Below are 19,752 nucleotides of genomic sequence, written 5' to 3'. Positions count from 1 at the left end.
GTGAACACAAGAACAAGGGGACACAATCTGAAATTAGTTGGGGGTAAGGTCAAAAGCAACATGAGAAAATATTATTTTACTGAAAGAGTAGTAGATCCTTGGAACAAACTTCCAGCAGACGTGGTAGATAAATCCACAGTAACTGAATTAAAACATGCCTGGGATAAACATATATCCATCCTAAGATAAAATACAGAAAATAGTATAAGGGCAGACTGGATGGACCATGAGGTCTTTTTCTGCCGTCAGACTTCTATGTTTCTATGTTTCTATGAAGTGGTCAATTTATTGTCCAAAGCACTTGAAGGCAAGACAAGAAGCAACAGATGGAAACTAACCAAGGAAAGACCCAACCTAGGGCTATGGAGAAATTTCCAAACATCAAAAACATTTAACTAGTGAAATGGTTTCCTTTCAGAAGTTGTGAACTTGAACTAAATGTGAGCAGTCTGACTAGTGAATCCAACAAAAACAGGCACCCTGAGGAACTTTGTACTCCAGAAATCAAAAACTTTATTGGATAAACTATTTCGGTACTGAAGAATCAAAACCAGCTCTGATATTTCCCATGCTGGACTTTCATGGTTAAACAATAGCTTCTCTTTCTCCCCAACCCTGGCTGTTCACAATGTCCAATTAAGAATCATCCCTTTCTTCTGAGTAGAGCTCACTTCCTGGTTGGACACTTAGAGCAATGGCCTTGGTGGGTTCTTGGTTCTTACAGTCTGTCCCATTCTACATATTCCTTAAAGATAAATATAATATTTTCTCGGCATCATTTAGAGATTCTTGTTTCTTATCATATTTTCTCTACAATTAAGATGGGGCCTCAGTATGATAATATAGCATTTTGGGAAAAAGATGCAAGCCAAGAGACCAGCCCCAGAGGCCAAGATGGAGAAGATCTCCACAGCCACCATGGACTTCCCTTTGGTGCTCAGGTAGGTAGGGAGGAAGCTGATCCAAACACTGCAAAAGACCAGCATACTGAAAGTAATGAATTTGGCTTCGTTAAAGCTGTCAGGCAATTTCCTAGCCAGAAAGGCCACTGTGAAACTGACGAGGGCTAAAAAACTCAGGTAGGCGAGGACAGAATAAAACATCAAAGCTGAGCCTTCATTACATTCCAAGATGGCTTCTCCTACCAAGGAGTGGAAGTCCATGTTGGGAAATGGGGGAGAGGTTATTAGCCAGATGGAACAAAGAACAGCTTGGACTAGAGGAGAGGCTATGACAATGGAATTAGTCAGTGGTTTTCCTAAGAGTTTCCTTGCCCTGTTCCCTTGTTTGGTGGCTATGAAGGCCAGAACCACCATGACAGTTTTTGCCAAGACAGAGGAAACTGCAAGGGCAAAGAGAATGGCAAAGGCAGTTTGTCGGAATAGGCAGGTGAGTTTCCCTGGTCGACCAATGAAGAGGAAGGAGCAGAGGAAGCAGAGCAGGAGGGAAACCAGGAGGAGGTAGGTGAGATCTCGGTTGTTGGCCTTGATGATCGGTGTCTCACGATGTTTATGGAAAATCACCAGGATCGCAGATGTGATCACACAGAGAGAAAGCGCTAGAGAAACTAAAGTGTATCCCAGGGTCTCTCGATAGGCAAGGAAGTGGATCTTCTTCACAATGCAGTGGTCCTTGTTCTTGTTGGGATATTGGTCTTCTGGACACGGGTCGCAGTGAGCTGCATCTGAAATCAAGATCAAATGATAGGTTCATCAAAAAGGACAAAAGAGCTTCCCAGCAGATCCCCACACCCACTAGCCTTCCAAGGTTGACGTCCAGCCTGGCCTGGCCAGTTGCTGGACAGCCGGCTCTTGGTGGAGATGCAGCTGCTGCTGCTCTGAATCTGAGAGAGGTCGTGGTCATGCTAGCCGTTTGCCATGCTCTTTGTCCTCTTTTCAGGCTGAAAAACCTCTGGACACTTTGGAGAGAATGATCTCTGCCGAAAGCTCTCTGTCTCTCTCCTGGCACAACGTGCTGAATGGATTCTTCCTTGCCCCTTTCCGATCCAACCTGACCTTTAGCTGCCCAGAGGCTTCGTGAAGGGAACCACCCAAAGCTCAGAAGCTGCAAATATGATTTGGAAACTCAGATGCAAAAATTGGGAGATAGCAACTGATGATGTGTGTGGGGAGGGGGGAGACTTTGGAAGACTTGGTCCAGACGGTATGAAGCAGGGGAGAATCCACTCAGCAGGTTTCACCAGGGGACAGGGCGCTCAGCAGCAATCCCTCTCCCCAAGGTGTCTGGAAGCTTTTTGGCCTGAAAAGAGGGCAAAGACCATGGCAACTGGATAGCCCATGGGTCACCAATGCTGGGCTCTCAGTGCCACCACTGTCCCAGAGCAATAGAAGGTGGCCCTTGACTTAAAGACACCACAGCTGCCATTTTTGGAAGTGGGAAGCCACCAGAAGCCTACAAATCTGACCTTCTGTGGTCCCCAAGTAGACATGCAGGGACCCTGGATCCCCTTCCAAAGCCTCTGTGCTCCTCACTCAAAGTGACCTGGCTCACCGGCGGTTAATAGGTGGCTATTCCTTCTCCTGCTTCTTCTGCTGCCAAAAACACCTTGGCAGGAGGTGTTTCCTGGTCTTGTGGGAAGGACAAAACTGGATTCCGAAAGGGGCTTCCCCTTTGCCCCCCAGCATTGCTCCAGCTCATCCCAGTCAGGCAGCAACCTTTGCTTTGACGCACAGGCAGGCCATCCTCCCAGGGTGGAGGATCTGGCTGTCTTTCCAAGCCCCCCTTCTTTCTCCCTGCATCTGGGTGACCCTAACGTTCTCCCTTCATTTGGGTGACCCACAGCAGCAGTGTCCCCAAGCCGTTTCCAAGGCAGAAGCAGTGTGTATTTTTAGCACTGAGGTCTGGCTGGGGTGGCAGTGGGGGCAGTCCCCACTTTGAGAGGGGCAACAAATTCTGCAGCTCCTGCATCTCTTGATGAAATGGGGAGGGAGGCGGTCTCTGCTTGGTGTGTCTGGCGGAGAGGAGGGTCAGCATTGAGATGGGGGGAGGGGTGCTACATGAGACCCTGAAGTCTTCTTGGGGAGAAAGGAAAGGAACAGATAGGAAAGGAAGGGGAGGGGAGGGGAAGGAGATATCAGAGGAGGGGAGGGGAGGGGAGGAGACAAGGGCAATGCAGCTGCAAAAGGTTTTTGAAAAGCCAATGAAATTCCCTTCCAAGTAATAGGGAAAGAAAGAAAGATCCCAGCCCTCATCACTTTTTATGACAATCCCTGCAGCTGCACCTGAGCTTGGCTGTCTCCGTGGCTTCCAGCAGCAACAGGGCCACCCACCCAGGGGTTCTCCTTAGCACCAGTTGAATACTTTGAGGCATGCAAATGGTACCAAAACCTATTTTTAAAAAAATCAATATTCTGATCTCCTGAATGATCTGCAGTTGAAGTTTGCTTTACCTGTCTGATTAGAAATGGTCCCTTCTGGACAAGGGTCACATTGGTAGCAGCAGACCTGTTCTCCCTCTGGAACTCTTCTCCTCTCTCCTGCCTGGCACCTCTTCAGGCCACACCTGGCAAAGGGCACCTTCTGAAAGAGGGAAGAGGGAAAGGGTTGAGATGGCCTTACAATGAAGATGCTTCCTTTATTTGTTCCCATTGTCCTGTTTCCCTCTCCAGAATGTCTTCCAATCTCCTCCCCATGGTCTACCAGAATGGATACCGGTATATGGGAGATTGGACAATGATGCTTAATTGTCCAAAGGAAGCTTGGGACATGGAGCTACAACTTTTCTAAGACAAAAAATGATGATGCTCCACCTGAATGGGAACGGTCCATGGAGATCACTGCTGCCTGTTCCAGTTCTGGGTTTGAAACCGATGGTTTCCCCAATCCCACCCCTTCCTGCACCTATCAATCACCAAACGGGTTCCATGCAAAGCAGGTTTTCTACCAATGGCTGCCACATTTTCCGATTCAGTAGTCCTGCATTGAGTTAGAACGGAGCTCTGTATACTTGTGGTGCGACCAGAACAATCGAGAACTGAACACACTCAAAACTGTAGGAGAAACCCTCCCATCCTACCACATCTCACAATACTAAACAACACAGTATCAACCATAGAGACCTTCAAATTTGTAGGTTCTATCACATCTCAAGACCTAAAATGGCCACCTAACATCAAAACATCATCAAAAAAGCACAACAAAGAATGTTTTCTGCACCAACTCAGGAAGCTCAAAATGCCCAAAGAGCTGCTGATCCAGTTCTATAGCTGAATCATTGAGCCTGTCATCTTTATCACCAGAACTGTCTGGTTTGTTTCTGCAACCCAACAAGAGTAACACAGACGTCAGAGGAGAATCAGAACTGCAGAAAAGACATTTGCTCTTAACCTGCCTTCCATTGAGGACCTGTAGACTGCATGAGACAAAAAGAGGGCAGGGAAAATATTGACTGACCTCTCGCAACCTGGACAAAAACTGTTTCAATTCCCACCCTCAAAAGGTCGCTACAGAGCTCTGCACACCAAGACAACTAGACACAAGAACAGTTTTTTCCTGAATGCCATCACTCTGCTAAACAAATAATTCCCTCAATACTGTCAAACTATTTACTAAGGCTGCATTACTATAATACTAGTTTTTTCTCATCATTCCTATCCTCCATCTCCTCCCACTTATGACTGTATAGCTGTAACGTGTTATTTGTATCCTTAAGATGAAACTCTTCGGAAGATAGGCGCAAAATACACAAGGATCTTGACAAACTTGAATAATGGGCGCTAACTAACAAAATGAAATTCAATGGTGAAAAAAGTCAGGTTTTACATTTAGGCAAGAAAAACAAAATGCACAGGTACATTGCTCAAAAGTGATGATGGGCGAACCGAACTCGCCCAATTCGGGTCTATACCAAATTTTGCGGTGTTCGGTATGCCGAACACGAACCCAAATTTTTTTGAAACTTCAGGCAAAGATTGGGGTTGCGTTTGGCATTGGGAGCTTTGACGTCACCGGCAGGTTGCTAATCACACCAAGGTGATCACTTCCTGGATTCCATGGAATCCAGGAAGTGATCACCTTGGTGTCCTTAGCAACCTGCCGGTATATGTGACGTCAGAGCTCCACCCCCGGAATTGTTGGATCTAGATGATCCTTTACCTTTAGCAAGGTGCCCAGGCCTGGTAGGACTGAGCCAGGACCATCCGGAGGCGATAGGTATTAAAGTACAGACAGAGCATGTTCGAATGAACTAAACTTTTATTAGAAAAGTAGAAAAAATAAAGTTTGTCTGAAGAGACATAAAACTATGCGGCTACATAGCTAGAGTATAGAAATCAAAGATGTCCACTTAATTGCTTCTCTTCCTACAAGGAGAGGATGTGAGCAAACAGTTACATCACAAGCGAGGAGCTACCTTAATAGACAGAGTTAACTATCTAACTATTGGATGTTTCTCAATGTCTTTGGAGGCTGTCAATTCACAGCGTGACACCCCTTCTTTGTCAGTCATCAGAGACATAAGGGACATCAGGACATCAAGACATCAGTTCACTTAAGGCACATTTTGTTGGTGAGGTATTCATGTCGATCAGCTGGCAACGGCTTATTCAGCAAGTCAGCGATCTGCTCAGTAGTAGGTATATACTGAAGTTTCACGAATCCTTCTTTCACCTTCTCTCTGGTATTTTGATACCGGATGTGAATGTGCCGTGAACGAGCTCCAACAAATTCAGCTTCAGCAATATATGTGACTGAAATGTTATCCTCCATAATAACAATTGGTTTCTTTGGACTTTCCCAAATACTATCAATGAGATTAAAAAGAGAGGTTAACTCATTTAAGCAATCAGAAACACATGCATATTCAGACTCAGTTGAAGAGCAAGAAACAAACTTCTGCTGCCTAACTTTCCAAAAGAAAGGACAACCATTTAAAAACAGTATATAACCAGAAGTACTTTTTCGTGTTTCTGTGTCACTTGCCCAGTCAGCATCTGCATAACAAATCACTTCAGGATACTCAGCATGATTCGGCTCGAGGTACAACTTCTTGCCCTTTGTGAGCTTCATGTACTTCAACAGTTTCTTTCTGCAAGACCAGTGAAAAATGGTTGCTCTGCCCACGTATCTGGACAGTAGATTCACACTCAGGGAAATGTCGGGTCTTGTCCAACTGCTGATGTAGAGTAGCGATCCAATCACTGACCGGTACAATGTTTTGTTGTCAAAATCAGGATGCTCTTCTCGGGTTAACCTGTAAAAATCCGTCTGCATAGGAGAACGACAAGTTTTCGCATCAGACATTCTACAATTCTGCAAAAGCTGGTCAACCTTACTTTCTTGTGAAAGAGAGAACCCCTTCTCAGTTTTCTCAAACTGAACACCTAGATAATCATTAATATGCCCTAGGCTTTTTAAGGTGAAATGTTTCTCAAGACCCTTAGCAAAAGTCTTACTCGTGCTTTCATTAGGACCAATGTAAACAATATCATCAACATAAACAAGAACAAATTCATAAGTCTTACCTTGCCCTTTTGTGAACACGCATTCATCAGGAGCGGACTTAATAAAGCCCATTGAATTTAGCTTTTCAGATAATAACTTGTACCACATAAGGGCACTCTGTTTGAGGCCATATAAAGACTTGCTCAGAGACCAGACTTTACCTTCTCGGTCCTGGAACCCGGGAGCACCCTTGACATAGTTCTCTTCATTCAGATCAGCGTTCAAATAGGCAGTCTCTACATCTAACTGAAAAACCTCTAAGTCCAAAACAGAAGCAGTGATCAGAGCAATCTTGACACTCTCATTTTTGACTGTGGGTGAATATGTGTCAGTGTAGTCATCCGGATAAACTTGAGAGAATCCTTGAGCTACAAGTCTAGCTTTGTATAGCTTTCCTTCATTAGGTTTTTGTTTGACTTTATACACCCAGCGTGTGCCAATGGCTTTCTTCTTGTTAGGAGGCTCCACCTGTTGGAACACTTTAAGTTTCTTTAAACAGTCTAGTTTGCGTTCCATAGCCTCATACCATTTTTCTCGTTCAGATTCTGGCAAAAGTTTGATCTGGTGAAAATGATCAGGTGGAACACATGAAAAGAAAAGGAGATTCAGATACTTGCTGTGCAAATCTCTTTGGTGGAGTTCCTTTGGTGGTTCTCTTAGAACGTCTTGGAACGCTGGTCCATCTTTCATCATCATCTCCGCCTTCAAGTTCATCGCCAGGGGTTTCCTCTGCGACTGTCGAAGGCTGTTCATCATCTGGAACATCAGGAATATCTGGCACAGCTCCCTGGGCATCAGGTATCGCCATACCTTCCTTAGGAAAATAAACTGAAGTATCATTACTATGTATGCTGGACCAATTTGTGTCTTCCTCAAATTTGGCTGAATTGGAAACATACACTCTGTGATGAGAGTCAGCAAATTTGTGGTACTTGGAGACTTCATCAAAACCGATGAATCTCATTCTTTCTGACACAGGAGCTCCTTTCCTCCTTTGTTCAAGTGGAATGTTAACAGTGGCATAACAACCAAAAATGTAGATGTTTTGAACATCAGGCTTCTTGCCGTGAAGCAAGTAATAAGGAGTGTCTTGTATGACGCTACTCCATGTTCTGTTAACAATGTAATTAGCATACCTTACTGCTTCGCCCCAGTATGAAAAGTCCAAGCCTGCATCCTCAAGGAGACAACGAAACATCGTCTGCAAGATCCCGTTCCTCCGTTCGCAAATCCCATTATGTTGGGGAGTCGCAGGTGCTGAGGTTTGCTGGCGTATTCCATTCCTGGCCATCCATCCTTGGAACTCTTGGGACATAAATTCGCCTCCACGGTCACTTTGAATTTGCTTGATCCAGACGTCGTGTTGGGTGAGTATCTCTGCAGCAAAGTCTTTAAAGACCTCAAACGCCTCAGATTTTTGTTTTAAAAGAAAAACATAGCCAAATTGTGAGTAACTGTCAACTACAGTTAAGAAATACTTACGTTTACCAACAGTAGGCCGAAATGGACCGACAACGTCGGTGTGGACCAATTCAAAAATGCGTGAACACAATCGGACAGCAACTTTAGGTATTGGTGAATTTTTGGACTTAGCTGAGTTACAAATTTTACAGTCTAAGTAAACTTGGCAAGTCCCATCAATTTTGAAACCATCAACATATTCAGACATCTTTGCTAAGACGGGGTAAGAAGCATGCCCCAAGCGACGATGCCATCTGTGAACACACCTGGAATGAAAAGATTTGTTTGTTAATACATGTTTAACATTTGTGACAGTATTTGGAACCTTGGGGGTCTCATTGGCTTTCGAAGCCTTTGAGCTATTTGTTGCACTAGGTTTTCTCTCTGGACCTGTGCTTTCGCCCATTGGAACGCTTATACTTACATCATCTTTAATCGGAGGTTTAGGTTTTAAATAAAAAACACCTCTAATGGGAATGGCAGTAGCAACAAGTTTGCCATCCTTGATGATGTTAGTGTCTGTGAGTTCATGGTGTATTACAAGCTTAAATTCTTCTCTCAGGCAATATCCACTAAGAATGTTGTTCTTGGCTGTTGGAACGTAGAAAACATTTGAGATAAGGGAGTCCAGTTCTTTGACGTAGACTTTTCCTTTTCCTTCCACCTTGGAGTGTAGATCCCCAAATCCAATCAATTCCTTGACATCCGTCTGGTGTAGCTCAGTGAAGGATTCCTTCCGGTATGCGACGTGCACCACTGCTCCGCTGTCTAGGGTCCATAACTCACATGTGTCGTAGAGTGGACTCTTCTCAGGAACAGTGCTGAGGAAGATGGTACTAACATAAGTAGGTTTCTCATCTTTGGAGTCTTTGGGAGTTGTCTTTGCAGCTCCAGAACTCTTTCCTTTGGATCCTTTCTTCTGAGCGCCCTTTGGCTGAGTTGGATAAGGTGGGGGATCAGATGTGCCAGACTGGACACTTTGCAGGTCAGCAGACTTACGAGTGTCATCCTTCTTAGGTTGCTTCTGGTGAGAGTACTTTGGTGTACTTGTTTTCTGTTGACCGCTCTTAGCCAAGTTAGGTTTGTATGCTGCTGACATTGGCCTAAGGCTAGTGTGCAGCAGCTCTGCTTCTTCAGTTAGCATGTTACAGAGTCTCTGAGTGGTCTTTTGGGCCAAAGGAAGTATACTGAACTTGTAAATGACTTCCCTCCATTCAGGACCAAGGAAAGTTATGATAGCTGCATTGACTTGGTTATCGTCATAGCGGTATCCTCTTTCCTCCAAATCTCTATGCATAGTTAGCATCTTGGATAAATGTGGAGCAAGTTCACCTCCAGTTGGAAGTTTAGTGTTAGTAAACTTGGTTATCAGTATGTAGTTGCCTTCATCTGATATTGGCCTAAACATGCCTTCAAGTGACTCTAACAGCTCAGCAGAAGTGATGTCATGAGTGTACCTCATTGACAATTGTGAGTCCATACTCATAAGAATGAGTAGCTTTGCTTTTATGTCAGCTTCTCTTTCTTCTTCAGTCCAGCGCCTTACTGGGGGATTGTGTGCAATCCCATAGATGTCATGAGCCAGAAGGTGCAAATTAATCCTGTGAAGCCACTTCCTGTAGTTGTGTCCATTAGGCATAAGCACGAACTCACCTTTCAATGCAGAAGCTGTGATGGTCTGTCTTGTAGAGGAAGTCATCTGAACTGCGTGCAGTGGTTGGAGTTGAGCTCCAACCCCTGCTGACAAACCTGGTGCCTGGGCCATCTGGGGAAGTTGCGCTTGCATCTGTGGAGTAAGGACTGGAGGTCTCTGTGGTGAAACAGAAGTACCTATAATTTGTGGAACTGTGTCTCTTTGCATCTGTGCGGCGAGTGAAGCTCTAGTTACATTAGGCTTCGGATTATACACATTAGCTTCAGGAAGAGTTTCTCCCTTTTGGGCATTCCATCCACTAGTGGCCGCTGCTGCGTAAGTTGCTGCAGTGGGGGGGATTTCCCCCCCCCCGCTACTGCTAGGAATTTCAAAAGGCAAATGTTCCGGCTTTTTTCCTTTGGGCAACTCTGCCCACCCTTCTTCTTCCCTTGAAGGGGCCTCTATGTGAGATATCGCAGCAGGGTAGAAATGGGTGACCAGTGAAGTGTGACCCTTTTGCGCATGCGTATCTTCGGCTGGATAGGAGGAGTAAATTCCTACACTATCTGCTTTCTGAGACGTGGCGTCTCCCAAGGACACTGACTCCATTTTTTCAGTAATTAACTTCAGATGGAGTTTCTTCAAAGATCTTAATTCTGTTCTTACATCAGCAGCCTTTTCTAAGTAACTGATGTAGATTTTCTGCTGCGCATTATTTGTCATAACAGAGGAATTATCAAAATGAAGACAAAAGGATTCTAACTCTTGAATTTCTTTCTCAAGATTCCCAATTAGTTCCTCAATCTTTTGTATGTTTGAGGTGGTCCCTTTTATTCTGGCAGAACTGAGGGAAACCGAATCATCAACATGCTTTGATTTTGCAAAAGCCTTACAGGGCAAAGTTGATGAAGGGATAGTTTGAGAAGGAGTTAAAGTCTCGTCTTCTTCGTCACTAGGCTGATTTGAAATACTGCCGGAGGGACACCCTTGGACAGATTTTATGTCTTCCTCCCGAATTCCAACACCATCATCAATCACAGGGGAGTGACTTACGGTTTGGTGGATGCTGCCAGTATTAGAAGGCTCCGTCTCGGATCGCAAAGACATAATTACGTTCCTTTTCTCATCCATGACACGAACGATTTCTTTTAACTCAGCAAACTGCTGGTTTGAGAAGGAATCGACGTAGGATTGCGTGAGTGGAGTTTTCTTCTTCTTGGCTGGCATCTGGAGGATAGCCAGTGATGCTTACAGAAGAGTAAGCGTCTGTTTCTTTAATAATAAACCATCCTCTGCTACCATGTTGGATCTAGAGGATCCTTTACCTTTAGCAAGGTGCCCAGGCCTGGTAGGACTGAGCCAGGACCATCCGGAGGCGATAGGTATTAAAGTACAGACAGAGCATGTTCGAATGAACTAAACTTTTATTAGAAAAGTAGAAAAAATAAAGTTTGTCTGAAGAGACATAAAACTATGCGGCTACATAGCTAGAGTATAGAAATCAAAGATGTCCACTTAATTGCTTCTCTTCCTACAAGGAGAGGATGTCAGCAAACAGTTACATCACAAGGGAGGAGCTACCTTAATAGACAGAGTTAACTATCTAACTATTGGATGTTTCTCAATGTCTTTGGAGGCTGTCAATTCACAGCATGACAGGAATCTCTTTGTGGGAGGGATTCCCCAGATCCTTCAAAGGGAGGTCTTCATGTAAAAATAAACATTTTTAATTTTACGAAAAAGGACACCACAGGGGCGCTGCAAGCAAAGGGCTGTCCTTTCATGTAAAAATAAACATGAATAAACATGGAATCCAGGAAGTGATCACTTGGCGTCCTTAGCAACCTGCTGGTGACGTCAAAGCTCCGCCCCCGGAATCTCTTCGTGGGAGGGATTCCCCAGCTCCTTCAAAGGGAGGTCTTCACGTAAAAATAAACATTGTTATTTTTATGAAAAAGGACGCCACAGTGGCCTTTGCTTGCAGCATCGCAGCATTGGTAGAAATAAGAATAAATAAAAATAAAAAATCTGTAAAATTAAAAAACGATGGCATTCCGGGGGCGAAGCTTTGACGTCATGCAGTGTTTGGAGTTCAAGTTCGGGTTCGGTTCAGGTTTGGCCGAATTTTGCATAAAGTTCATCCGAACTTGCCGAACTCGAACACCGTTGGGTTTGCCCATCACTACTCAACAGTAGCAACTATGAGAGGGATCTTGCAGTCCTAGTGAACAACCATATGCAGCAACTGCCCAAAAACCCCAACAGAGTTCTAGGCTGCATCAACAGAGGGAGAGAATCAAGATCACGTGAAGTGTTAATACCACTTTATAAGGCCTTGGTGAGGCCACACTTGGAGTACGGCATTCAGTTTTGGTCGCCACGATGCAAAAAGGATGTTGAGACTCTAGAAAAAGTACAGAGAAGAAGGAAAAAGATAATAAAGGGACTAGAGACTAAAACATATGAAGAACAGTTGTAGGAGCTGGGCATGGCTAGTTGAATGAAAAGAAGTACCAGGGGAGACATGAGAGCAGTCTTCCAATATCTCAGGGGTTGCCACAAAGAAGAGGGAGTCAACCTATTCTCCAAAGCGCCTGAGGGTAGGACAAGAAGCAATGGGTGGAAACTAAAGAAGGAGAGAAGCAACTTAGAACTAAGGAGAAATCTCCTGACAGTTAGAACAATTAATCAGTGGAACAACTTGCCTTGTGTGTCCAATCACACTTAGACAATAAATAATTCTATTCTATTCTATTCAAGAGAAAATGAATTATTCCCCAGGAGGGAAGTGTTTTTAATAGGAAAGTGAACACAAGAACAAGGGGACACAATCTGAAGTTAGTTGGGGGAAAGATCAAAAGCAACATGAGAAAATATTATTTTACTGAAAGAGTAGTAGATCCTTGGAACAAACTTCCAGCAGATGTGGTAGATAAATCCACAGTAACTGAATTTAAACATGCCTGGGATAAACATATATCCATCCTAAGATAAAATACAGAAAATAGTATAAGGGCAGACTAGATGGACCATGAGGTCTTTTTCTGCCGTCAGACTTCTATGTTTCTATGTTTCTATGTTTATTCCTTTGTTTGCTTCTTTGTTTGTTTGTTTGTTGGAGTTATATGTCGCCCTTCTCTGGAGACCCAGAGCAGCTCACAACATATAAAAAACAGTACAAAAACCATTCTGGAGCCCAATTATAAAACTAATTTAAATACCCAAATTATAAAATCATATAAACACCCTCATGCAAGTCTTCCCCTGAAGTTACATTTCCTTCCAGCTCACCTTTGAGGCCCAGGTGATCAGACTGGAGGTGATGGTCAACTCCTTTCCTGAGGGAGACCCAGGATCAAATTCCCCAAACTTCACAGGCAGAAACATTTGATTCAGGAAGACAATCCAGTTGACAAGATTGTATCGAGCAGATCCAAGTCTTTTCTCTGAGAAGGAAATTTCCTCTCCAACGCTGTTGTTGAACTGGACCTTCCTCAAATAGGGGAGAAGCTAAGAGAAAAGAAACCATAAATGGAAATGATTGTCTGAAAGCCACAAAATGAGATTCACCCATCTGAGAACCTTCTGAGTTTCCTTTTAGGAATGATTCACTCATTTGTACTGGCTCTCTCTAACTGTAGAGAATGAAGTCTATGTTGGACATAATCCTCACTAACAAATAGAAAGAGAAAAAGGACATGTATAAAAGGTGGAAAGAGGGGCAAATAACTAAGGCAGAATAAAACCCTTAACAGACTCCAGTCTGTAAAGATGAAGTGGGGAAAACTCACAATGAACAGAGGCTTATGACAAAAGAAAAAATAATTTTAAAAAAGCTTCTACCAACATGTTAAAAACAAGAAAAAAGTCAAGGACACAATTGGTCCATTGCTGAGAGAAAGTAGTAAGAGGAGGACAAGCAACGGGGAGAAAGCAGAGCTCCTTCACTCATTTTTGTAGCTGTCTTTTTAGAATTGGAACAAACAGACCAATGTATTAAAAACAGCAACACAATATTAGGAACACAAGTTAAAATAGAGAAGAAAATGGTAAGTGAACATTTATCTACTCTGAATGTACCTTTTTTTAGAAGCTTTTTCTTTCTATCTCTTACTTTGCAGGCTATTTCATTGTTACTCCCTGGAAAGAATGTTTTTCCGGTCCTAAGTCTTTGCAGGCCTTTTTTCATTGCTCTATTTGCTCCAAATATATTTTCTTCCATTCCTAACACAGTGTTAACGATATTCCCAGCTTTTACTGGCTTGCAAGCTCATTCATTGTTACTCCCTGTGAAGAATGTTTTTTAAGCCATCACCAGGGGATAAAATCATGTGCTGAAACTGACCAGACTAAGATTGCTAGACACATGAATACCTGGTAGGCAGATTTCCCCCCCTATTTTCCTCCCCAAAAGCTAAGGTGCATCTTATACTCCAAATATATGGTATATCTTTCTTTCTTTTACACACACACACACACACACACACAAACACAAACACACACATATATATATATAGATAGATTAAAATTAAATACATAACAAAACGAACAAACATTAAATTGACAAGACACTACATTTAACACAAAAAGGAGCTACAATTGCTCCACTCAGTATAGAAGACTTCTTAATACAGAAAGAAAAAACTAATTATAGTTTAGATCAATACAGAAAAGTAAACATATCGATAAAATATCTCTACATAGTATATGCTATCCTAAAAATTTTAACTTTTCAATACTTTCCACCAACTATATAATTGTGGTCACCCATGTATGAAAGTATGTACGAATTTCTTTTTTGAATTTCCAACAGTTGGGTGAAGTTTTATTTATTTATTTATTTATTATTTATTAGATTTGTATGCCGCCCCTCTACGTAGACTCTGTAGACGTGCTTGGAAACATCTTTGAAATTCTGTTAGGTGGCAGGTTCCATCTATAAAACATCTTGATTTGATTTTCTGTAAAAGAGACTGATTTAGTTATTTTCCAATTATGTATCCAAAACTTTTCCCACGTGTCTAAATCTATTTCTTTTCCTAGGCTTTTACACCAACTAATCATATTATCTTTCAATATCCAACCTATTGTCTTAGAAACATAGAAACATAGAAGTCTGATGGCAGAAAAAGTCCTCATGGTCCATCTAGTCTGCCCTTATACTATTTCCTGTATTTTATCTTAGGATGGATATATGTTTATCCCAGGCATGTTTAAATTCAGTTCCTGTGGATTTATCTACCAAGTCTGCTGGAAGTTTGTTCCAAGGATCTACTACTCTTTCAGTAAAATAATATTTTCTCATATTGCTTTTGATCTTACCCCCAACTAACTTCAGATTGTGTCCCCTTGTTCTTGTGTTCACTTTCCTATTAAAAACACTTCCCTCCTGGACCTTATTTAACACTTTAATATATTTAAATATTTCGATCATGTCCCCCCTTTTCCTTCTGTCCTCCAGACTATACAGATTGAGTTCATGAAGTCTTTCCTGATACGTTTTATGCTTAAGACCTTCCACCATTCTTGTAGCCCGTCTTTGGACCCCTTCAATTTTGTCAATATCTTTTTGTAGGTGAGGTCTCCAGAACTGAACACAGTATTCCAAATGTGGTCTCACCAGCATTCTATATAGTGGGATCATAATCTCCCTCTTCCTGCTTGTTATACCTCTAGCTATGCAGCCAAGAATACTACTTGCTTTCCCTACCGCCTGACTGCACTGTTCACCCATTTTGAGACTGTCAGAAATCACTACCCCTAAATCCTTTTCTTTTGAAGTATTTGCTAACACATAACTGCCAATACAATACTCAGATTGAGGATTCCTTTTCCCCAAGTGCATTATTTTACATTTGGAAACATTAAACTGCAGTTTCCATTGCTTTGACCATTTATCTAGTAAAGCTAAATCATTTACCATATTACAGACGCCTCAAGGAATATCAACCCTATTGCACACTTTAGAGTCATCGGCAAATAGGCAAACCTTCCCTACCAGACCTTCCCCTATGTCACTCACAAACATATTAAAAAGAATAGGATCCAGAACAGACCCTTGTGGACACCGCTTGTAACCTGACTCTGCTCAGAATACTCGCCATTAACAATAACTCTCTCATGTCTACGCTTCAGCCAGCTGCAAATCCATTGAACTATCCAGGGATTAAGTCCAATCTTCACTAATTTATCTATCAGCTCTTTATGTGGAACCGTATCAAAGGCTTTGCTGAAGTCCAGGTAGGCAATATCCACGGCACCACCTTTATCCAACACCTTTGTGACATAGTCAAAGAAATCAATGAGATTAGTCTGACATGATTTGCCTTCAGTAAAGCCATGCTGATTTGGGTCCAATAAGTTATTGTTTTTTAGGTGTTGATTTATCCTCTTTTTGAGGAGAGTCTCCATCATTTTAACTACAACTGATGTCAAGCTAATTGGCCTGTAGTTACCAGCTTCTTCTCTATTGCCCTTCTTGTGGATTGGCACAACACTGGCCATTCTCCAATCCTCAGGAACATCTCCTGTTAACAAGGATTGGTTAAACAAATCAGTCAGGGGGGTAGCAATGACAGATCTGAGTTCTTTAAGAACTCTGGGGTAGATGCCATCTGGACCCATTGCCTTATTTATCTTTAATCATTCAAGTTCTTCTAAGACATCGGCTTCTAAGATCACTGGAGCTGAATCCGTACAGCTGGAAGCAATGCTATATCCCTCTATAGTATTATTTTGTAAGGTGTCTTTTGAGAAAACTGAACAGAAGTAGCTATTGAAATGGTCAGCGATCTCCTTATTCCCATTAATGCATGTATTATTCCCGGTACTAAGCTTCGTGATGCCGCAGTTTTTCTTCTTCTTATCACTAATATATCTGAAGAAGGTTTTATCCCCCTTCTTTAGAGATTTGGCAATTTCTTCCTCTTTTGAGACTTTAGCAGCATATATTATCTGTTTCGCCTCCTTCTGTCTCATTTTATACACCTCCCTATCAGCTATACTTCCAGACTCTTTATACCTCCTATAGGCAGGCTTTTTTTCATTGACTATAGCCCTGACATCATTGCTAAACCATAGCGGTTTCTTCTTCCTTTTACCTTTAGTTATTTGTCTTACATACAGTCCAGTGGCTTTTAAGATGGCCTTTTTTAATACAGTCCACTGGGTGCTCGCTCCTGCCATTTTATCCCTCCCCTTTAATTCATTATCTAAATATTCCCCCATTGCATTAAAATTTGTTTTTCTGAAATCCAATACTTTGGTTGCATTATAGGATTGCTCACAATGAGTTTTTACATCAAACCACAAACATAGATGGTCACTGCAACCTAAATTTTCTCCCACCTTGACCTCTGAAACCCAATTCCCATTCGTAAAAACTAAATCTAGAATATTCTCCCCTCTAGTTGGTGTCTTAACCAGCTGTGCCAGGGCTGCTCCTGTAAAGGCCTCTACTATATTCTTACTTTTGCATGTAAGGGCACTGGGGATATTCCAGTCAACATCAGGCATGTTGAAATCACCCATAACCACAATATCTCCCCTTACTGCCATTTTGGTAATTTCATCCACCATCTTGTTGACATATTCCTCGGATTGCCCTGGAGGCCTATAGATCACCCCAATTCTAATGACAGAACCTTCTTTATTTTGCATGCAAATCCGGAGAGTCTCTAGATCTTGACATGTATTTTGAATTAGTGTTGTTTTTAGACTTTCTTTAATATAAATGGCTACTCCACCTCTCTTTCTCTCTATTCTATCCTTCCTATACAGTGTATATCCTGGTATGGATATTTCCCATTCATTAGAATCCTTAAACCATGTCTCAGTTATGGCAACCAGGTCCAAACTATCTCTAGATATTATGGCCAGTAATTAACAGAGCTTGTTGCTCAAGCTTCGAGCATTCATGCACATTACTCGAAGAACATTATTTTCATTATTAATTTGCCCCTTATCATCAAAAACTAGATCTATTTTATTTGCATCTCCCTTTTCATAAGCTTCCAAAAATTGCTTTATCCTCATTGGTCGGGGACAGAAATCACCCACAGCAGTCACCCCCGAGTTTTCGGAGAGGGGCGGCATACAAATCCAAATAATAAATAAATAATAATAAATCTCTGTCCCCTTTACCTAGTTTAAATGCTTGTCCAAAAAAGTTCTGAATTCCTCACCGAGTACCTGGGTACCTCTGTATAATGGATGCAAACCATCCCTCTTAAACAACTCCCTATTAGACCACCTACTGACATCATGACTTACATAGCCAAAACCTTCAGCTTTGCACCACTGCCTTAACCACTCATTAAACTCTTTGATACACGTTGTTTTATCCTCTTGGCCACAAACCGGTAACACCTCTGAGAAAGTCACTGAATCTGTTATTTTACCCAGCTCCACACTTAGACATTGAAAATCTCTTTTTACTACATTGACATTTCTCTGGGACAAATCATTTGTGCCAAGATGCACCACCACATCAACGTTATTACCTTTACTCACAGCCTTGACAATGTTTGTAATCTGCCTCCTGTCCCTGCTGCCAGTGGCCTTTGGGAGACACCTCAGCACCTTCACCACGTCCTTACTCTGTCCCAAATCAACACCTCTAACAGTCAAATCACCCACAAGAAAATGTGTCCTCTTTTTATTTCTACTAACTGCACTTGATGGTTTGGTGACATTTACGACAACTTCCCCTTTGAACATCCCCTCATTCTCTGCCTGAGGGGCCTTGCTAATATCTCGAGCATCCTTACTATTTAAATCCGCAAGAACATTATAAGAATTCGATACAGAGAGACCAAAATTGCTATGTTTTTGCTCAACTGCACGCAATCTTCCTGAACCGACAGTTGTCCACACAGCCCTCCTCCTCGGGGGGCGCTGTGGAAGTGGAGGCTGCACACATGGCTGCATTACAGCACATGGCTGGGACAATCTTTCCACTTCTGACTGCAAGCTACAAACTAAGGACTGCAATCTAGAGATCTCGCCATCTAACCTAAATGTCCTAATGCAAAAAGGGCAGTACCCCAAGTTCCAGAAGGTACTACAGAAGACAACAGCCAAACAAGTGTTACATTGCACCAAGCCAGTCATCTTAAAAACGTATTGAAATACAAGTACTTAGCAAGAAAATCAACAACCCCTATTGCTACCAAACTTTGCTGATTTTGGTTTATAGCTATATGATTCGCGCGCCGTTAGGGCCACTACCTTCCTCTCCTTCTCTGTGATCTGAAGTGCAAATTAAAATGACTTTTTCCTGCTTTTTATCCTTCCCTTTGTCTCTTATAGCCAGTTATATCTGCCCCTTCTCCTTGAATACAAAAAATGCAAAATGCAAAAAGTAAAAAGTCTTATAATTTATTAAATATTTATACACTTTCCTGATCAATTTTCCTTGATTTTGAATTAATAATTTCCCTAATATATTATTATCTTTCCTAAATATATTTATTCTTACATCTTTTTGGAATCTGGATTTAATCTGGACATATTGCCACCAATCCATTTCTACTCCTACTTCCTGTAATTCTTGTCTTGTTTTCAATTTTGATTGGTTATCAAGTACATCCCTATATTTCCATATTTTACCTTCTTTTAATAAATTTTGTGGAAATATAGCTTCTATTGGCGAGATCCATTCTGGCATTATTAAGAAGGGATTTTTTTAAAAATCTCAATCCAAACATCAAATAAGGCCTTTCTAATTGTGTGTCTTTTAAAATATGAATGATTTTTATACTTTTCATACCAAAGGCATGCCAACCTAATATTAAATCACGACCCTCTAAATTTAATAGTCTTCTATTTTCCAAAGTTAACCATTCTTTTATCCAAAATAAAGCTGCTGCTTGATAGTATAGCTTCCAATTTGGAAGGGCGAGCCTGCCCCTCTCCTTCCCGTCTTCTAATGCACTTTGTTTTATTCTTGGTTATTTACCTTGCCATATAAACATTTTAGTGATCTTAGTTAATTCTTTTAAAAAATTCCCTCCCGGATTAATTGGAATTACCTGAAAAAAACCAATACTTTGGGGAGAATGTTCATTTTAATTGTAGAAATCCTTCCAAGTAAAAATAACTGTAAATTGTTCCATATTTCCAAATCTTTTTTAATTTGACCTAAGTTTTATATAATTATCATTTTTTAACAATATAGTTTTAGCTGTAATCCAAAT

At 41.8% G+C, this 19,752-nt stretch overlaps 1 long non-coding RNA gene across 1 annotated transcript; it reads right to left on the bottom strand.

The window, feature by feature from the left end:
- Nucleotides 1-1,456: 1,456 nt before the first annotated feature.
- On the bottom strand, nucleotides 1,457-12,921 carry LOC139156316 (uncharacterized). The gene is made up of 3 exons (XR_011557285.1): nucleotides 12,848-12,921; nucleotides 3,411-3,540; nucleotides 1,457-1,684 (listed from the first exon to the last, which is right to left on the bottom strand). It is a non-coding gene; the product is annotated as an uncharacterized lncRNA (long non-coding RNA).
- Between the last annotated feature and the right edge of the window lie 6,831 nt (nucleotides 12,922-19,752).

The sequence above is a fragment of the Erythrolamprus reginae genome, chromosome 1, assembly GCF_031021105.1.
Source record: "Erythrolamprus reginae isolate rEryReg1 chromosome 1, rEryReg1.hap1, whole genome shotgun sequence".
Classification (NCBI taxonomy): Eukaryota; Metazoa; Chordata; class Lepidosauria; order Squamata; family Dipsadidae; genus Erythrolamprus; species Erythrolamprus reginae.
The sequence above is the reverse complement of the archived record's forward strand: the minus strand, read 5'-3'. Positions and strand labels throughout refer to the sequence as shown.